Source organism: Triturus cristatus, chromosome 9 (genome assembly GCF_964204655.1).
Source record: "Triturus cristatus chromosome 9, aTriCri1.1, whole genome shotgun sequence".
Classification (NCBI taxonomy): domain Eukaryota; kingdom Metazoa; phylum Chordata; class Amphibia; order Caudata; family Salamandridae; genus Triturus; species Triturus cristatus.
Window position 1 is genome coordinate 27155027 of NC_140592.1, and position 20483 is coordinate 27175509.

General features: G+C 50.4%; 1 protein-coding gene across 2 annotated transcripts in view; it reads left to right on the forward strand.

Annotated features, from left to right (window-relative positions):
* IL17RC (interleukin 17 receptor C) overlaps positions 1-20483 on the forward strand; it is a 249876-nt gene that overhangs the window by 77846 nt on the left and 151547 nt on the right. The window lies entirely within an intron of this gene.

Below are 20483 nucleotides of genomic sequence, written 5' to 3' on the forward strand. Positions count from 1 at the left end.
CAGGCTACCTGCACCAGACTGGATCCCACCTTGGAAGGGGCCACTGACATCAGAGGCTCTGCCAGGCCAGGCCTGGCTACCTCTGGGGCAGTTCCTTCACAAGGGGTGAGGTCAGATCCCTGAGGAGGCTGACCTTTTCCTAATGTCTGGGGAGAGGGAGACTTTTCTTCCTCCCCACTACTCTCAGTTTGTGTGGAGTGATCCATTGTTTCAGGCTTCACTACACCTATGTCAGTCTGAGTATAGGCTGAGACCATTACAGCCTTGCCAACCTTTTCAGGGGGGCACTCAGTTTGTGTTTGAGCTGTGACTGTCACAGCTCTGCCAGTCCCTACAGGGAAGTCTGTCTGTGCCTGGGCTGTGGCTACCACTGCCCTTCCAACCTTTTCAGGGAGGAAATCTATTTGGACAGGGGTTGTGAATGGCACAACCCCCCTACCCTTTTGTGAAAGGCCTACCATTTTAGAATGGGTGTCTTGTTCAACTCCAGCCCAAGCTGAGAGTTCTAAGTCATTCCCCAGTAAGCAGTCTACAGGCAAGGTTGGGGACACTGCTACCCTTTTAGGGCCAGTGACCCCTCCCCAGCTGAGACATACCTCTGCCATGGGATGACTGTTCTGTTTGCCATCAATGTTAGTTACCTGGTAAGAGAAACCAGGCAAAAGCTGCTCAGAGGGAACTAGCCAATGGGCCACCATTGTGATGCTAGCCCCAGTGTCTCTGTAGGCCTCAGCTTTTGTACCATTGATGTAGGGCTCCTGTCTGTACCTACCCAAAGTGTTGGGACAGGCAGTGAAGTTGGCAAACCCCATGCCACCATCACAGACAAGAGTGGTTGCTGTAGGGGAATTGGCTAAGCCAGGGTCCCCCTGTGTTCCCCAAGTAAACCCACCCAGATTTCTGGGGGCACTCCCACCACCTGGGGGATTACTGCTGACAGTAATAGGTGGTGTGACAGGAGTAATTGGAGGAACAGTTTTGTTTTTAGCCCTTGGGCAACCGCTGTCAGTTTTCCAATGCCCAGGAGTTTTACACTCATGGCAGTAGGGCTTTTTAGCTGTGGTAGAGGAGGGAGCTTGGGACCCACCACCCTGTGTGGAGTTTTGGGGCCCTGAGGAAGGTTTCTCTTTTTCTTTATCCCCACCCTTCTCTTGAGGCTTGGTGGTATCTTTCTTTTGGTCACCACCCTGGTTTTTAGGCCTGATCCTGGTCCTGACCCATTTATCTGCCCTCTTTCCCAATTCTTGGGGAGAGGTCAAATCTGAGTCTACCAGGTGTTGATGGAGAAGCTGGTTTTGACAATTACTTAAAATCTGCTCTCTCATCATCAAATTGTACAATCCTGTATAATCAGACACCTTACTTCCCAGCAACCAACCCTCCAAAGCCTTAGTGGCACATTCCACATATTCAGACCAGTCCTGAGTCTGTGTCTTCTGGGTGTCTCTGAACATTAACCTGTACTGTTCAGTGGTTAAGCCTAACCCATCAACTAGGACACTCTTCAGGACTCTGTAATTTCTGACATCCTCTTCTCTAACAGTGAGGAGTCTATCTCTGCCTCTCCCCTCAAAGGAGAGCCATAAGATTGCTGCCCACTGGTCTTCAGGAACCTGCTGCACTTTGCAGGCTCTCTCAAGAGCAGTCATCCATTTGTGGATGTCATCCCCACTTTTGTAGGGGGGCACAATCTTGGACAGGTTCCTATTGTCAAAGACCCTATCTTTGTCCCTAGGGACATTGCTGCCACCAGTGGGTATAGACCCACTCTCTCTATGCTGCCTAGCCTTGCTCAGTTTTTCTTCCATCAGGGCTACTTCTAGCTCCTGCTTCCTGATCCTCAGCTGGACTTCCTGCATTCTGGCCTCATGTTCCCTCCTCTGAGGGGTGGTCAGTCTCCTTCTGGAGTGACCTTGAGAGCCTCTAGAGCCATGGGAAGCATTGGAGTCACCTGAGCGATTCCTTTGCCTTCCAAGCCCTGTGTTAAGTCCACTGGGGAGATCCAATGGGGTGAACCCACTGTCAGTCCCCAATAGCCTTAGTTTAGCTGGGCCAAGTATAACACTTGGCACTGGGCTAGTTCTCCCTTCATCCCCACTCACATTTGTATCCCCATCACTTTCTTCCTCTGTGGTAGGCATCCCATCTAAGGGGTGACTATTGGGAAGGGGTACTTCAGTGGCATCTTCAGAAGGGGGGCCTCCTGTTCCTGTCCCTAAGGGGGCTAACTGGGAAGCTTTCTTGAGTGCTCTCTGATTCTCATCATTCTGTAAGAGCTCTCTGAGCTCAGCAGAGTTTGGGTTCTTGGGCTGTTTAAGGCCTCTAAGAGTTGCCAAATGCCTGAGCTCATTCTGATTAAGGGTAGCAAAGCTGGATGGTGCCCTCTGGGGGTCACTCTCAACAGAGATGGGTACAGTGGACCCCTCTGCCCCGGCCATTGCTCTTAAGTGTGGGTGGATGTGTTGCAATCTACCTACACTTGGGTTTACCTACTAAACCTATCTAGTAGTTGTAGTCAGGGTGTGCTACTCCCTTTGCTCTACAACAACTAAGTTCAGTAGAACTTATGTATATCTAATCTTGTTTTATATGTACCTACAGGTACCTATGTGATCTTTCAATTGGTAACCAAGAGATTACAATGGTAAAACACAGCAAGCTCAAATCCAACCGCTGCTCACCAATGTGAGAAGTTGGCCTGGTATATGATGCTCACTAGTTAAAGTGATCACCTTGTACCATGCCAAGCAACCCTTATGGTGTGGTTGTAAGTCAACCTTTTCGGACTAGCTGCCCTAGTGGTAGCGTAGGCTAAGCAGTCTTTGAGGCTAAACTCGTGAAGCGTGTTAAGCAAGCTGTTTTACCAATAGCAACCCCCTTTTATACCAATGAAAGGACACCACACAGATATATACTCAAAATATATATGTATTTATTTATCAAAGTAACCCCTAGTCTCTTTATGAGCACAGGAGCACAAATCGTCAAACAAGATTATCACAGAATACACAGAAGTTGCACTTTATATGGATAGGCCCTGGTGGCCACTCAAACCATATACTAAAATAGTGGTATAAGTACCACGAACAGAAAAGGGAAAAGGCCTAGGGCCTCTAGAATCGCTGGGCCTACAAGGAGCTAACGTCAGTTAGTGACCAGGAGGTCCACGGGTGGCGTGTGCAGAGCAAATAGTCACACGCGTGCTCCCGTAGGTTTCAATGGGTGCGTAAAAAGTACAAAGTTACTGCAAAAGAGATCTTCCGGGTTGACTAGGAACTTAAGATTTGGAACACAGGCACTAGAGATGTATTACTACACATGGGCACCGGAGTACCAGCTTTACCTCACCCACAGGAAGCGGGTGCATAGGCCTCAAAGTGCGTCGGGTTTCTTCTATCTGTTCCGTTGAGCCTGGGACAAAGATGCTGCAGGCGGTCGGTCCGGGAGAGATGCAGTGGATCCAAGAGTGGATCGGAGATGTTGAAGACCTGTAAGCAGAGGGGACAGTGTTCACAGTCACTAGCCAGTGACCAGCGTGGCACCAGGTGGGTACCAGGCGATGTCGGGTGCAAACAGGAAGGAAGGTGTAGCTTGACTCTGCAGCCACGTGGTCCCTGAAGGTCGACGACGTCCAGGAGTCGAGTCACGAGCTGTCCCACGCAGGCTCTCGCTGTCGGCGGTGTCGGCGACTTGATCGAAGCAAACAAGCCTTGGCAAAAGCAATTGTAGGAGGATTCGGAAATCAGCTGTTGGTTCTGACCAGCAAGGTCAGAGGGATTGCTCCTTTGGAGGGGAGCAAGGGCCAGTCTGGAGCAACCAGACCAGCGGTGTTTGTCGTAGATTTCGTCGCCAAGATGGCCACTAGCCAGCGGGCCAGCAACCGGTTAGGCGCGTCGAGTGGCAAAATGCAGAAGGGCCCCACGCAGATCGTGGAGATGCTGGAGGGCTCACCTTTGGTGCAGATGCTGCTCGAGGGTTGGGCTTCTCAGGACCCAAAGCACAACTTGGAGGGAGCCTCGGTTGTTGCACTGGTCAGCTTGTCGTAGTCGTTCCAAGATGGCTGGCTCCACGTGTCTTGGTGCCTCCACGGGTCTCCTCTTTGCAGGGACTGTGGATCGGGCGGTGAGAGGTCTGGAGGTCCAGGTCTTGTCAGTCTCTGGGCTCGGGCTCCGGCGGGAGGCGGCGGCAAAGCAGACGGTGATTCGCTGGATGGTGCTTGCGTTAGCAAGGTGGTCACTCCCTGACCACAGGGGAGATTTTCTTCAGTCTTCTGTGCAGCAGAATGTCGAAGTTCCCGTCTTCTTCTTAGTTTCAAGTTGATTCCAGGATGTCTGAAGTCTTAGGACACAGCTCCTACCTTTATTCGGATTCTAGGGGCCGGACTACCTGCTAGGTCCCTCCCTATGGGTGGGACCAGGAAGGGGGGTGGTTACACCCCCAATCCTTTGTCCAGCTCGCCCCAGGCCCGGGACTGGTGTGCCCCAGGACCGGTTTGAACTGGCATATGCACCGAGGCTCCTTGTGAGCCACAGGCATGTCTGGTTTCTTTCAAGCCCTACCTGACCAATACACAAAATCCTGTCTGGGGTGGTGCACGCACCTCCCCTGGCAGGAAACCCTTTGTCCACACCTCCCAAGCTGGAAGGACTCCCAGCAGCAGGAGGGCAGACTTGTGTCTGTGGTGGCAGCATCCATTTTGTGGAGCTGAGGCTATGTCTGATTTTACCCGGGTTTCAGGCACTGTACATGTCGTGTCCCTCTAGAAGGGTGGAATGCTAACCCCGTCGCCAGAATTGGCGAGGGGTTAGTATTCCAATTCGTATGACACCTTACTCGACATGTTTTGATAAAGCCAAACCAAAGATAGCATTTAACCGCGAGGTTCATAATGCACTTAAGAGTATATGGTATGACGATATCTGGAAACAGTAGAAGGAAGTTGTTCCGACCACTGCAGACAGGCTCAGCTCATGCCAGAGCACCATCTCACATGGAACCAAGCACTCTGCCTTCAGGATTGTTAAGGCCTGCCATAGGAGTGACTTATAGGTTACCAGGTGTCCCATTTAAGGTTAGGTATAGGTATACTACACCTAAGTAAGAGGTGATTACACCAACTTACCCCAGCTGAGTGATCAGCCAGTTGTGTCAAATTGTTAGGCCAAGCCTGGGGTGGCATAATACATGTTGCAGCCCTTGGCAGGCCTTGGGTACACCAATGCCCTGGGTACCTAGTGTACACTGGTACAGGGGCTGACAGGGTGATCCAACCAATTGGGTATGTACCTAGGGTACATGGAGTCCATTTTACAGAGAGAGCAGATAGCCTGAGAGCCTGAATGGCAGGATCTCAGGCCAACTAAGTCGAAAAACCAGCTAGACACTAGGCAAAAATTTGGGGGTAACCATAGTCAGATATCCACCTTCCTACACACCTTGTAAATATCGCGATGTGTATTTAGTGATAATTTACAAGGTAGTCTGTCAGGGGTACGCCGAGTGATGCCCACTTTGTATCTCATTAGAGATGCGAAGCGAGGCTTCGGGAAAACGGGTGCTAACATGCGCTAATGCATGTTAGCATCCCCTTGTAGATAAGATTATCGGCCTATCTCCGCTTTTTTGGCTTTTAAACCCCAAAAAGCAGAGATAAGGCCCTTGTTAATATGCCCCATGGTCTGGTGGAATAGCCGTGCGTAGTTTACTGTACGTTTTCCATATAGGAGTGAATGCCGGGATCAGTAATGTTTATAAATGGATTTTGCTACCTTTTTGACATTACACTCCCAGAGATCTTAAGTTCACCCTTATCAAGAGTGAGATACCAGAATGCAAAGTGGTTTGATCTGCAAATCTAAGAATTTACTGTACATCTAGGTTCACCCTAGGATTCTGTCATCGATGACACCATATTTCAAGACCTGAACTTACCACAAATAGAATGTTCTGGGGCTTGTGATGCAGTTAGTTCAATGAAACCAAACTCTCAGAATGTACTTAGTTGCACATGGGATCTGTATGGTGTCTACAGATTACGCATGGCAGGGCTCACTTAGACTTTCATCTTTAAAGTTAGTCCTTTTTAGGTCTCGCCTGAGCCAGCGCATGTGCTGCTCTGCGAGACATTTAGTTAGTGGATTTTTAAAGTGCTACCAGAGCTTTTCCTGGCCTGAAGCGTGAGTTCATGAGCGCGTGCACGCGCACAGCTGCCATCTTTCTTTTCTCTGTCTGGCCGTCATGGCTCATACAGCCTTGCAGCGCTCTCCCAAGCGCCTCGCTCTGCCCCTCCCCCACCACAGAGCGCGTCCCTGCTATCACTTTCGCAGACGCGCGCCCGCTCACTTTTATTTTCTTCCCGCGACCGCATCAGTTTCATTTTATTCCGTGCCGTCATATGCTTTCAACAGGACATGAAATATTCCTTAATGTTGCTCCTGAGCCGCCACGATATACAGATTTGACGCTCTGGAATCATTACCGTCCACCTTAGAGGGTGTGCATGAATACACATTTTAGAACACAGACAAATTAGGGCCTTGAATAGTTTCATGAGAGTTTAGTGCCATAGGCAATTTTTTTTTTAACTTCCAAAGATGAAGTGTGCGGAATAACGTCTCACTGTAGCATCTAGCAATAAAGCGACTTTGCACCTGACCTGGCTACCATTCCAAGCTTAACCATGCGAAACAAACATTGTTATATATTAAAGTGTTTCGATTGCCCGTAGACTTCATTACTCTGAGTCAAGCTTTCCATGAAGTTGCTGATTTTAATTCTAATTTGCATAGCGCACAATTTTCTAATTGGTACTGCAGCGCCTTTCACTACTCCGCCATGAGGGTGTCGTTTGGAGGGGCACGTGCAGGGGCATCTTCAAGGTATGGCACGAGTTGGCTCAAATTGGGTAATTAGGACTGACTCCTTTTACGTGGGACAGAAGTCCACGGGACATGTTCATGCTTTATTTAAATTAGTTCACTACAAAACACCAAAAGGTAATTGCCTTGTGCGCGTCGCTGAAACATGAAATGCAGGGGGGGGGGGGGATTGGGGAATTCACAGGCCTCTTAAATTCTTCCTCTGGACAATTTAAATACGGCAAATATTCTTTCTAAGGCTCTCACTCCCGCCGCCAGCGCTTTTGACGGTATTTTGGTATACTTTCTTGCACTGACGCTGGTGCGCGCGTGTCTTCGAAATGCAAATGTTTTCTGGCCTTTCTGAGAACTTTAGAACTTTCAGCTGAATGATGACGTCGATGCTGGCACCTTACCTAATTATCATTGGCCTTTGACTTATCTGCCACTGAAAAACAAGCATTGGCATAGCCAATAGGTCTCGCTTTTGGGACCTTACAAGTGTTTAGCCATGCAACAGTTGATGTTGTTGCACCAAGGATATTGTGCTGCATAACTAAATACCTATAAGGTCCCAAAAGCGAGACCTATTGGCTATGCCAATGCTTGTTTAGTTGGGGAAATAGCTATTGATCATGTGCTGAGACCTATCCCTGCGCAAATGTTCACAGTATTTATATGAATGAACTCTGGATACATGTCTGTACTCCACCTCTGACCCGAGCACCTGACGTCTGAATATGCAAACACGAAACTCCCTCTGTATTAAAAAACAGAAGTACAAATAATACGTTTCCCAGTTCTCCTTTTGTTAAATTCCAGGTGCACTTTCCTTTTCGGTGGAGAAACCTGTTTGGTGAATTTGCTTAAAATATTGCAGGCTTTTCTGCCTGTCTCAGGACACAAGCTGGCAGCCGTCCAGGGCTTAGAGCTTTATTTTTTAACTAAAACTGCTACGGAGGCAAACTCTCCGACTTCGTGAAGTTCCAACGTTTGTAACCTTTGCAAAGTTTCACCTTATTGGTCAGATTTCACGTTGCAGATCTTTCGTCCAAACGTTGTTGTACAATTCACTCCCAATGAGTAGGCTGCACTTCCTGTTTGGCCAACCCTACCAATAGTGGGCTCTTTCCCTCGTTTGTAATTGTGTTACACAGGCAAAGACTTCCTAAATGGTGTTCCTGACTTCCAGTTGGCGGATCTCAGGTTCTTTCCTCGTCACTGAGTCCAATGCAGAAGGATTGGGAGGTCCTGAGGGTGAGTGAGTGAGGGAGGGAGGAAGCTCGACAATGACTCATCAAGCAGCTGCTGCTCCAGCCAATCAGTGGCACAGCTTGGTTACCACGACAATGAGTGCGTCATCCAGTACTCCCTGTGTGCTTGGACTACATCCTTGGCCGCAGTCATTCCTCGTGACTCTCTCACAATCCTCAGCACTTTCTGACTGCACCTCCAGCAGGTATATGCAGCGACAGGTCACTTCCGGAATCTGTAGGGACTTTCTAACATTTGCAGGGGATTAGAAAATCTACTACAACAACAAAAAACAAGCATTGGCATAGCCAATAGGTCTCACCTTTGGGACCTTATAAGTGTTTAGCCATGCAACAGTTGCATAACTAAATACTTATAAGATCCCAAAAGCGAGACCTATTGGCTATGCAAATCGGCCGTGAAAGTAAAAGTGATCGCGATCACAATCAAACATCAAAGCGGCCGTGCGGCCGCTAAAGTGAAAGTAATCGTGGTAAAGCGAGGCGCGCGTGCCCGCGCACATACACTGTAGCTCCAGGCTGGCCTGGTAGCACTTTTTGGAGCCCTCTCAATAAGTCTCACCAGACCAGCGCATGCGCTGGGTCAGGCGAGACATAAAAATCTGTGCCTCATTCTGGACCAGACCATAGCAATGTGCAGGAGGGTCTTGCGGGATTTCAAGCCAGCAAAAAAAACGTTAAGGAAGTGTTGTAATACAAAGGAGGTCTTGAAGCCGGGGGTACGTTCTGAAAGATGATTCATTATAAGTAATAGGTTCCAGTAATAAGCTTCAAAGATAAGCTCTATTGTAAGCTTCAATGATGAGCCCCGCAGGATCAGCCTCCCCGCTGCTCAGCCCACACTCCAACCATGCATGTAAAAGCACTAAATAAAAGATGTAACCCACATCTCCTACCTTTGCAAAACATACAATGAAAACTACGCACTCAACCGCGCCCCACCTCTCATACCAAAACCTACATGCCACGAAACACACCAGTTGGCCAAACTAGCATGAAAGGCATGACACAGAGAAAAAAACAACTCACAAGTGGTGCAGCAGACAATACCACTTACCAAAACATAAACATAACCAAGAACCCACACACCATCAAAGCCGTATCGCACTCAATCAGCCACCAAATAACTCTCACACCCATAAATGATACCCCTGGTGACTTATACCTTCACAGTCATCGCACAACAAAACATCCAAGTACAGCCAGCAGCGGGTGACTTACGCCCTCGCAGTCATCCCAAACACAAAGCATCACCAGTACAGCCAGCAGCGGGTGACTTACGCCCTCACAGTCATCCCAAACACAAAGCATCACCAGTACAGCCAGCAGCGGGTGACTTACGCCCTCACAGTCATCCCAAACACAAAGCATCACCAGTACAGCCAGCAGCGGGTGACTTACGCCCTCACAGTCATCCCAAACACAAAGCATCACCAGTACAGCCAGCAGCGGGTGACTTACGCCCTCACAGTCATCCCAAACACAAAGCATCACCAGTACAGCCAGCAGCGGGTGACTTACGCCCTCGCAGTCATCGCACAACAAAACATCCAAGTACAGCCAGCAGCGGGTGACTTACGCCCTCACAGTCATCCCAAACACAAAGCATCACCAGTACAACCAGCAGTGGGTGACTTACGCCCTCACAGTCATCCCAAACACAAAGCATCACCAGTACAGCCAGCAGCGGGTGACTTACGCCCTCACAGTCATCCCAAACACAAAGCATCACCAGTACAGCCAGCAGCGGGTGACTTACGCCCTCACAGTCATCCCAAACACAAAGCATCACCAGTACAGCCAGCAGCGGGTGACTTACGCCCTCACAGTCATCCCAAACACAAAGCATCACCAGTACAGCCAGCAGCGGGTGACTTACGCCCTCACAGTCATCCCAAACACAAAGCATCACCAGTACAGCCAGCAGCGGGTGACTTACGCCCTCAGTCATCACAAACACAAAGCATCACCAGTACAGCCAGCAGCGGGTGACTTACGCCCTCACAGTCATCCCAAACACAAAGCATCACCAGTACAGCCAGCAGCGGGTGACTTACGCCCTCACAGTCATCCCAAACACAAAGCATCACCAGTACAACCAGCAGCGGGTGACTTACGCCCTCACAGTCATCCCAAACACAAAGCATCACCAGTACAGCCAGCAGCGGGTGACTTACGCCCTCACAGTCATCCCAAACACAAAGCATCACCAGTACAGCCAGCAGCGGGTGACTTACGCCCTCACAGTCATCCCAAACACAAAGCATCACCAGTACAGCCAGCAGCGGGTGACTTACGCCCTCACAGTCATCCCAAACACAAAGCATCACCAGTACAGCCCGCAGCGGGTGACTTACGCCCTCACAGTCATCCCAAACACAAAGCATCACCAGTACAGCCAGCAGCGGGTGACTTACGCCCTCACAGTCATCCCAAACACAAAGCATCACCAGTAAAACCAGCAGCGGGTGACTTACGCCCTCACAGTCATCCCAAACACAAAGCATCACCAGTACAGCCAGCAGCGGGTGACTTACGCCCTCACAGTCATCCCAAACACAAAGCATCACCAGTACAGCCCGCAGCGGGTGACTTACGCCCTCACAGTCATCCCAAACACAAAGCATCACCAGTAAAACCAGCAGCGGGTGACTTACGCCCTCACAGTCATCCCAAACACAAAGCATCACCAGTACAGCCAGCAGCGGGTGACTTACGCCCTCGCAGTCATCGCACAACAAAACATCCAAGTACAGCCAGCAGCGGGTGACTTACGCCCTCACAGTCATCCCAAACACAAAGCATCACCAGTACAGCCCGCAGCGGGTGACTTACGCCCTCACAGTCATCCCAAACACAAAGCATCACCAGTACAACCAGCAGCGGGTGACTTACGCTCTCACAGTCATCCCAAACACAAAGCATCACCAGTACAGCCAGCAGCGGGTGACTTACGCCCTCACAGTCATCGCACAACAAAACATCCAAGTACAGCCAGCAGCAGGTGACTCACACCCTCACAGTCCTCTCACTCTCAAAACATGCATGTGCCGCAACAACGGGTGACAACCCTGCACAGGTATTCCACACCAATCATAAAGTGTACAATATCAATGAATGGGTGGATTCCACTGAACACTTCCTCCCTAAAAGAAAGAGAAACTAGTATACAGTAAGGAAGTATACTGTGAGCAACTGGTGACTTAACCTCTCGCGGTCATCCCACACAAAACATCTGAACCGAAAATGGGTGAGTTAACCTCACGCAGTCATCCCACACAAAACATCTGAACCGAAAATGGGTGAGTTAACCTCACGCAGTCATCCCACACAAAACATCTGAACCGAAAATGGGTGACTTAATCTCTTGCGGTCATCCCACACAAAACATCTGAACCGAAAATGGGTGACAACCTCTCGCGGTCATCCCACACAAAACATCTGAACCGAAAATGGGTGACTTAACCTCTCGCGGTCATCCCACACAAAACATCTGAACCGAAAATGGGTGACTTAACCTCACGCAGTCATCCCACTCAAAACATCTGAACCGAAGATGGGTGACTTAACCTCTCGCGGTCATCCTACACAAAACATCTGAACCGAAAATGGGTGACTTAACCTCTCGCAGTCATCCCACACAAAACATCTGAATAAGAAATGCCCACAGTTGCAATGACACAACGCAGATGTAGTGCTGCCCATCTTTACCATGGTTGTGCATACATTTTAGCATCGAAGACAAGTTTTAAGACATAGCTGTGATGCAGACCCTGGGACAAAGCTCTCCTTGTAACTATTGTACAAGCAAGTTGGTTTTCTGCTGAGAGCAACTTTGCATGTTTGATAGAAACGACTTACCTTTTGAGCATGAAAAAGGCAGTGTTAACACAAAGGAGTCCAATGCTGTAGTGAATAACCAGCACACAAGATCTGATGAATGTGTGTGTATATATATGATATTTCTATACCTTGAACTTGACCAGAATGTAGCACAACACTGTACGTCTGTAGATTTCTTGCATCAGAAAGCTGTACATTTTCATTGGAGATTAGGTGCATCTTGTATCAGTTTTATATGTCAAAGTAGTTAGATAATACATTAATAATGTCACAAAACGTGCTGCGAAATGTCATTTAAGTGTATACTATACCACAAAATGTGCATTACTTTTTACAACAGTAATTTGCCTTACCTTGCTGCATAACCTGGGTAACAATGCCACATAATTTGGTCTTCCGGTACCACATAATTTCAAAGGCCTTGTTTATGGCATGGGAAATAGTACAAAAAACTAAGGAACCTATTGCAGCTCCAATACCGGCAGCACAGCCATTAATTCCATGAGGAGTCCAATCAATTAAATCCAAATATTCTTCTTATTCTTAAACTCTTCCATTAATCCTGTGCTTTTTACTCCTTTTTTTTTAATAATCTTCAATTCATTTTACTCATTTCATTCACATAGAGGATTGTTCATTCAAACACAGGAGGCCAGATGGTATCCAAATGTCACGATTTTATTGAATAACCCAATGCATTTCGGGATTAAATCCCTTCTTCAGGGATATCTACAATGCAAAAAATTTGTAAAAATTAACATCATTGTCGGACTTCAACTTCCCTTTCAATGACACATCTCTTGTGTTGTTTATAAAAAATGTCGATAATACATGCTACATTAATCACCCCACTTGTTTGAGCCACACCAATTATTCTGTTGGAAGCGCAAAATCGCACCAGTTGTTCCCTCCAAAACGCAAAATGAATCTGTGAACCTGCCTTCTGAACACCTCCAACCTCCCGACCTTCACCTTCCTTTCACTGACCCTCCTTACGTTTAACTGACCTGTGGGCCTGCTTAGACAGAAAATATTTGAAATGCCCCTAAAAAGGCTGCCTTGCTCCGCTTACCGTGACAAACAAAAGTGAATCCTTCGAGGTAAGTAAACTGCATAACTTCTCTCGCTGCCAGCTTGATTTGACAAAAGCGTGTTCAACATCATTAGATTTTTAAAAAAATGAACGTACGCATCTCTTTTCTCCTTGAAGCAAAGAAAACACGTGCTTCCCGGCTAGTTTTTATACTCTCCGCAGCAAAGCATTAACTCCAGGTGCTCAAGCTAATTACAACTATCGCGAGGGTTCCCAACTACTCAACAACGCACCTATCATTATTAAATCCCTCCCACTTGCATTGGCGACTGCATTGCCCACAACCCACTGCGATACTTCCATAACCTACGTCGCTTATGTCCCGTATCCTCAGAGCTAGACCAAAAATATTGAACAAACATCACATCGACATTTAAATTACATTCACACAAGAACTGTAGACCTCAGACAGATTAGGAAAATTTGTTTTGAAAGAATGATTAAAGTCCATCATGAAAATGCTTCATTATCGTTCACTGAACGTGACAAAGAAACACTCCTGTGTCTGTCGTCTCTATTTCAATCCGTTGTTCTTAAATCGAAGAGTCATTCACTTTATTTTAGTTATCTGAATTCTTTCATGGGTGCAAAAACTCGCAAGAGGACGGTAATTTGATACGGCAAAACAACAAGTGGCGAGAGTGGGTGTGCAGTAGCGAGAGTGGGTGTGCAGTAGCGAGAGTGGGTGTGCAGTAGCGAGAGTAGGTGTGCAGTAGCGAGAGTGGGTGTGCAGTAGCGAGAGTGGGTGTGCAGTAGCGAGAGTGGGTGTGCAGTAGCGAGAGTGGGTGTGCAGTAGCGAGAGTGGGTGTGCAGTAGCGAGAGTTGGTGTGCAGTAGCGAGAGTAGGTGTGCAGTAGCGAGAGTAGATGTGCAGTAGCGAGAGTAGATGTGCAGTAGCGAGAGTAGGTGTGCAGTAGCGAGAGTGGGTGTGCAGTAGCGAGAGTAGGTGTGCAGTAGCGAGAGTAGGTGTGCAGTAGCGAGAGTGGGTGTGCAGTAGCGAGAGTAGATGTGCAGTAGCGAGAGTAGGTGTGCAGTAGCGAGAGTGGGTGTGCAGTAGCGAGAGTAGGTGTGCAGTAGCGAGAGTGGGTGTGCAGTAGCGAGAGTGGGTGTGCAGTAGCGAGAGTGGGTGTGCAGTAGCGAGAGTAGGTGTGCAGTAGCGAGAGTAGGTGTGCAGTAGCGAGAGTAGGTGTGCAGTAGCGAGAGTGGGTGTGCAGTAGCGAGAGTAGGTGTGCAGTAGCGAGAGTGGGTGTGCAGTAGCGAGAGTAGGTGTGCAGTAGCGAGAGTAGATGTGCAGTAGCGAGAGTGGGTGTGCAGTAGCGAGAGTAGGTGTGCAGTAGCGAGAGTAGATGTGCAGTAGCGAGAGTAGGTGTGCAGTTGCGAGAGTAGATGTGCAGTAGCGAGAGTAGGTGTGCAGTAGCGAGAGTGGGTGTGCAGTAGCAAGAGTGGGTGTGCAGTAGCAAGAGTGGGTGTGCAGTAGCGAGAGTGGGTGTGCAGTAGCGAGAGCGGGTGTGCAGTAGCGAGAGTAGGTGTGCAGTAGCGAGAGCGGGTGTGCAGTAGTGAGAGTAGGTGTGCAGTAGCGAGAGTGGGTGTGCAGTAGCGAGAGTGGGTGTGCAGTAGCGAGAGTGGGTGTGCAGTAGCGAGAGTGGGTGTGCAGTAGCGAGAGCGGGTGTGCAGTAGCGAGAGTAGGTGTGCAGTAGCGAGAGTGGGTGTGCAGTAGCGAGAGCGGGTGTGCAGTAGCGAGAGTAGGTGTGCAGTAGCGAGAGTGGGTGTGCAGTAGCGAGAGTAGGTGTGCAGTAGCGAGAGTGGGTGTGCAGTAGCGAGAGTGGGTGTGCAGTAGCGAGAGTGGGTGTGCAGTAGCGAGAGTGGGTGTGCAGTAGCGAGAGTGGGTGTGCAGTAGCGAGAGCGGGTGTGCAGTAGCGAGAGTAGGTGTGCAGTAGCGAGAGTGGGTGTGCAGTAGCGAGAGCGGGTGTGCAGTAGCGAGAGTAGGTGTGCAGTAGCGAGAGTAGGTGTGCAGTAGCGAGAGTGGGTGTGCAGTAGCGAGAGTAGGTGTGCAGTAGCGAGAGTGGGTGTGCAGTAGCGAGAGCGGGTGTGCAGTAGCGAGAGGAGGTGTGCAGTAGCGAGAGCGGGTGTGCAGTAGCGAGAGTAGGTGTGCAGTAGCGAGAGCGGGTGTGCAGTAGCGAGAGTGGGTGTGCAGTAGCGAGAGTAGGTGTGCAGTAGCGAGAGTAGGTGTGCAGTAGCGAGAGTAGGTGTGCAGTAGCGAGAGTGGGTGTGCAGTAGCGAGAGTAGGTGTGCAGTAGCGAGAGTGGGTGTGCAGTAGCGAGAGTAGGTGTGCAGTAGCGAGAGTAGATGTGCAGTAGCGAGAGTGGGTGTGCAGTAGCGAGAGTAGGTGTGCAGTAGCGAGAGTAGATGTGCAGTAGCGAGAGTAGGTGTGCAGTCGCGAGAGTAGATGTGCAGTAGCGAGAGTAGGTGTGCAGTAGCGAGAGTGGGTGTGCAGTAGCGAGAGTGGGTGTGCAGTAGCGAGAGTGGGTGTGCAGTAGCGAGAGCGGGTGTGCAGTAGCGAGAGCGGGTGTGCAGTAGCGAGAGTAGGTGTGCATTAGCGAGAGTGGGTGTGCAGTAGCGAGAGCGGGTGTGCAGTAGCGAGAGTGGGTGTACAGTAGCGAGAGTAGGTGTGCAGTAGCGAGAGTGGGTGTGCAGTAGCGAGAGTGGGTGTGCAGTAGCGAGAGCGGGTGTGCAGTAGCGAGAGTGGGTGTGCAGTAGCGAGAGTAGGTGTGCAGTAGCGAGAGTGGGTGTGCAGTAGCGAGAGTGGGTGTGCAGTAGCGAGAGTGGGTGTGCAGTAGCGAGAGCGGGTGTGCAGTAGCGAGAGTAGGTGTGCAGTAGCGAGAGCGGGTGTGCAGTAGCGAGAGTGGGTGTGCAGTAGCGAGAGTGGGTGTGCAGTAGCGAGAGTGGGTGTGCAGTAGCGAGAGTGGGTGTGCAGTAGCGAGAGCGGGTGTGCAGTAGCGAGAGCGGGTGTGCAGTAGCGAGAGCGGGTGTGCAGTAGCGAAAGTAGGTGTGCAGTAGCGAGAGAAGATGTGCAGTAGCGAGAGTGGGTGTGCAGTAGCGAGAGTGGGTGTGCAGTAGCGAGAGTGGGTGTGCAGTGGCGAGAGTGGGTGTGCATCGCGCTACTTGTTGTTTTGCCATGGGAAATAGTGCAGCAGGTTGACCGGTTGCTTCAGTTGATAAGAGAATCATAAACCCTGGAAGTTTCACTCTTTTCAAGACCCTTTAAATGAGAGATTGGCCTGCTCAGAAAAGCAGCCAGAAAACTCTCCTATTTTGGGCGCGGACGCTGACAAAGTCCGGTTGGACACGGTTCTATCCAGACTGGCGCTCTCCGAGCTAGTAGCTGTTTACTCACAGGTAACTCGTACATGACAAGGAAGAACAGGTTTTAAGGACCAGTGCTGGAAGAGGTGTGGCGCAGTGGCCAGGGCAACTGATGCCGGAACCCGGGGCTCATGGTTCGATCCCTGATACCTGCGGCAGATCAGCCCAGCACCATGTGACTCTGGGCAGCAGCTCGCTTAATCTTTCCGAGGACCCCCGGGCCTTGACACCTTCGGGTAATTGTTTGGGCTTTACAAATACTGGACATTTATTCTTCTACCCGCACAAGAATCCATCTTCCAGGGGTACCCGGTGTAAGATCTCTTCGCCTCTTTTAGCAAACCTGTAGGAACATGAAAAACTGTATTTAATGACGTCAGAGCACCTAAGAGAGGGAGTGACCCCACCTTCGTGTGTAAGAACTAGAGCTGGAAATATAATATCATGAATCCATAATTATGTATTTTCCTTAAATAGGGCTTCTTAATGCACTTCTGCCATGTACTCACTCAGTTCAACCTTGGAAAGATGAAGGTCAGGATCAGCCTGTCCAGGATCTGCATATCATGGTGGATGTCACAACTGAGTGTTTCACTCACTGAGCCATCTATGCCTAAGAGAGAACTCAGTCAGGGCACACAGGTAAAATTGTGCATTTAGGGCCGTATTACAAAAAGTGCCCCAAGGGTCGCGGATGCTGGCATGGGCTGTTCTGTAACACAGATGACGCTGGGGCAGATACTGTGAGGATGAGACCGCAGGGGGCGACCCCTAATTTGTGTAGGCTTGAAACCATGTAATGACGAGATGCTTTGCCTCTGTACCCACACCATATATTGCAGGGGAAAAGGCAGGGCATTCCAGACACCCCCTGCAGGTGGGTGCAGTCACTCAATGCGCTCTTCCCAGGGTAGATGCGAGGTGGCAGTAAAGCTGAACCTTGCCACGGTCTGTACCACGCGCAGCCAGTTAAAGGTGCACTGCAGCTCAGACTGGACCAGTGCACCCTGCTGGATGTAGTACAGACCCAGGCATCCAATATAAGTGAAAACTGGGGAAAGATAAACGGCTGAGTCTTCACAACAGGACCAGCTGCAGTGCTCGCAAGTTTCCAGTTCCATGGGAGTAACTCATCCAGTCCAGGTTTTTTCTTTGCAATTGTTTCTCTAATTTGAAAACAGGTCTGCGAGTCCCAGAATGTAAAGGAAACCCTGGACTGGATGAACTACTCATGCATGGACCTGAGGAACATGAGAGCTTTGTGGTACCACTGGAGTGAAGGGTAGAGGCAGGCAGTGTGTCCCAACGGGCACTGCCCCTGGCGTTGAAGCCCAACGGCTGGAAGCCACCTGGGTCATTCTCTACAGCTCCCCATGGTTATGCCAGCGGGCACAGCAGAGAACTTCTTTGTGGTACCACTGGAGTGAAGGGTAAAGGCAGGCAGTGTGTCCCAATGGGCACTGCCCCTGGTGTTGAAGCCCAACGGCTGGAAGCCACCTGGGTCATTCTCTACAGCTCCCCATGGCTTATGCCAGCGGGCACAGCAGGAAACTTCTTTGTGGTACCACTGGAGTGAAGGGTAAAGGCAGGCAGTGTGTCCCAACGGGCACTGCCCCTGGCGTTGCAGCCCCACGGCTGGAAGCCACCTGGGTCATTCTGTACAGCTCCCCATGGCTTATGGCTGCGGGCACAGCAGGGAACTTCTTTGTGGTACCACTGGAGAGAAGGGTGGAGGGGAGGCGTGCCTAGGCAGGCAGTGTGTCCCGTGGGGCACTGCCCCTGGCATTGAAGCCCAACGGCTGGAAGTGGCCTGGTCATTCTCACCAGCTCCCCAGGGCTTATGGTAGCGGGCACAGCTGGGGACTCTTTTATGACCAGACTGGAATGAAGGGTGGCGGCTGGCCTAGACTGGAAGTGTGTCCCACGAGCACTGCCCTCGGTGGGTGAAGTCCCACGGCTGGAAGGCGCCTGGGTCATTCTCTCCAGCTCCCCAGGGCTTATGGCCGTGGGCACAGCTGGGGACTCCTTTATGGTACCACTGTAGGGAATGGTGGAGGCTGGCAGACCTAGACTGGCCATCTGTCTCACCGGGCACTGCCCCTGGCTGGTGAAGCTCCAGGGCTGCAATTGCCTCGGTTATTCTCCGCAGCTCCTCAAGGCTTATGGCAGTGGGCACAGCAGGGGACTCATTTGTGGTACCACTGGAGTGAATGGTAGAGGCAGGCAGGCCTAGACTGGCCATTTGTCCCACCGGGCACTGCCCCTGGCGGGTGAAGCCCTACAGCTGGAAGCCACCTGGGTCATTCTCTCCAGCTCTCCAGGGCTATGGCAGTGGGCACAGCTGGGGACTCCTTTGTGGCACCACTGGAGTTAATGGTAGAGGCTGGCAGGCCTAGACTGGCCATCTGTCCCACCGGGCACTGCCCCTGGCTGGTGAAGCTCCAGGTCTGCAAGTGCCTCGGTTATTCTCCCCAGCTCCTCAGGGCTTATGACAGTAGGCACAGCAGGAGCATGAGATCGGGGGGGGGGGGGGGGGGGGGAGGGAGGGGAGTGAAAGAGAGTGAGTGAAAGAGAGAATGCGATGGGATAGAAGAGAGTGGAAAGGGTGGGGGTGTCTTGGACATTCTTGCCAGGGTGGCGTCTGGTTCCCAGCCTGCCTTGGACTCAGGGTCTCGCCAGTCCAACGTTACATCCTACAGCACCGACCGAGATGTGACCCCCTTGAATCCCCATTGGTCAGGGCGAGTCTATGAACATCCTCCCCGCCACCAGGTCCAAGGGGCCTCTTTTTATATTTCATGTATTTATGTTTATTTTTTCAATAAAAGCAGTACTTAGGTATGTATTTATAACTTTCTTTATTAGGACATTGCTTTGTATCCCAGCATGCTACTATTACAGTAAATATTTGGGAATAAACCAATTTTGATTTTAAAATAGTCAGGCAGTACATTGTAAGAGGTCGATGGAAACAAAGTTCCCACACGTCCTGAGTGTGTCCACGGAGAAAGAACCGCCCACTTCCGTCTTTCCCTTGAGAAGTTACAGAGTTATCTAAACAAGGACACACCAGCGGAGAGACCCTTGGGCTGCGTCAGAGACATTTACCAAAGAGATAAACACAGTGGGGCATATTTACAATAACTGGCGCATCCCTGCATATCAGCAGGGATGCGCCAGTTATTGTGCGCCACAGCTCTGCCACCATGGATGCACCGCATTTACAATGCGGCATACCATGGGGCAAAACGGCACAGATGCGTGACGCATCTGTGCCGTAAAAGTGGCGCATTGCTGGAGTTGGCTCGCAAGCGCGACGCAGCTCCAGCAATGCTCTGGGGGGCCCTATCTTGTTAATGCTGCGTCAATCCTTAAGCGTGCTTCAGGCAGGTGCAGGGTTTTGACGCAGCATGGGCCTAAAAGTGACTGAGTGAAATCTTGTAGATTTCACTCAGCCACTTTTAGGAGGTGTTCCTGCGCTGGAACGCCCCCCCCTGCGCAGGAACGCCTACATGTGGCGCAGGGCTTTACAACGTGACGCATCTCCCAGATGCGTCACATTGTAAGTACCCCGCACCATGCCGCAGGATTAGCGCCGCCGTCGCGTCACTAAAGTGACGCAACGGCGGTGTAAATGAGGCGCAAGGGGCTTGTAAATCTGCCCCTTAGAATCAGAGGAGGGTGGTGGGCCGTGTAAGGGCCACGTGACGTGACTTGGATGCAGTAGGCAGCATTACTATATGAGATAAAGTACCCCCTACCTTGTTCGATGAGGATATTGCAAGTCAGGGCAGAGATTCGAGGAACGAGGCCCCTTCATAAAATCATGGAGTCCTAAGGTGACCTCTAGTGTCGGTTTCAGGTCTGGATGTGGTCTGCAAGAGCTGATGTTTCGAATGTTTAAAATAGACCAATCCTGGCTTCTGGCCCCGCCCACAGGAGTGCATCTCTTTGTGAAACAGGCAGCATAGGTGTTGTGCACGATCCCAGGTGGGCTGTAAAGAGAGGTGCTTCTGAAGTTTACACCATGCTGCCTGCGGTCTCTCTCAGTGAG